This window comes from Xiphophorus couchianus, chromosome 12, assembly GCF_001444195.1.
Source record: "Xiphophorus couchianus chromosome 12, X_couchianus-1.0, whole genome shotgun sequence".
Classification (NCBI taxonomy): domain Eukaryota; kingdom Metazoa; phylum Chordata; class Actinopteri; order Cyprinodontiformes; family Poeciliidae; genus Xiphophorus; species Xiphophorus couchianus.
In genome coordinates, this window is record NC_040239.1 from 8942525 (window position 1) to 8942895 (window position 371).

Here is a 371-nt window from a genome sequence, read left to right on the forward strand (position 1 = left end):
TTCTTAGTCTCAACTTTTTTACAAAGCTCAGTCATTTAAATTTTTTTTATCCTGTAGAAGATTTAGTATTTCCTCACTGAATCCTTTTTTCTTCCTCATAGACATTTTGTGGCTCTCACTGTAATTGAAACTGTCCTGCTGCCAGGGCAACAAAAGACCCATTACAGTAGGGGACCAATTTAAAAAAAAAAAAAAATTATAATCATCAGTTCTCCCAGTTTCCTGCAATTAGCTCAGCTTTGGTTTTCGCAGAACCAAAGGTCACTAAACCTGCAGCACTTTGTTGTGATCGGCGTGTTTCCATCCCATCAGCAAGACAAAAACAAATTGTTTATCTCACCGCCAGCAAATACTGGAGACTTTACATGTGT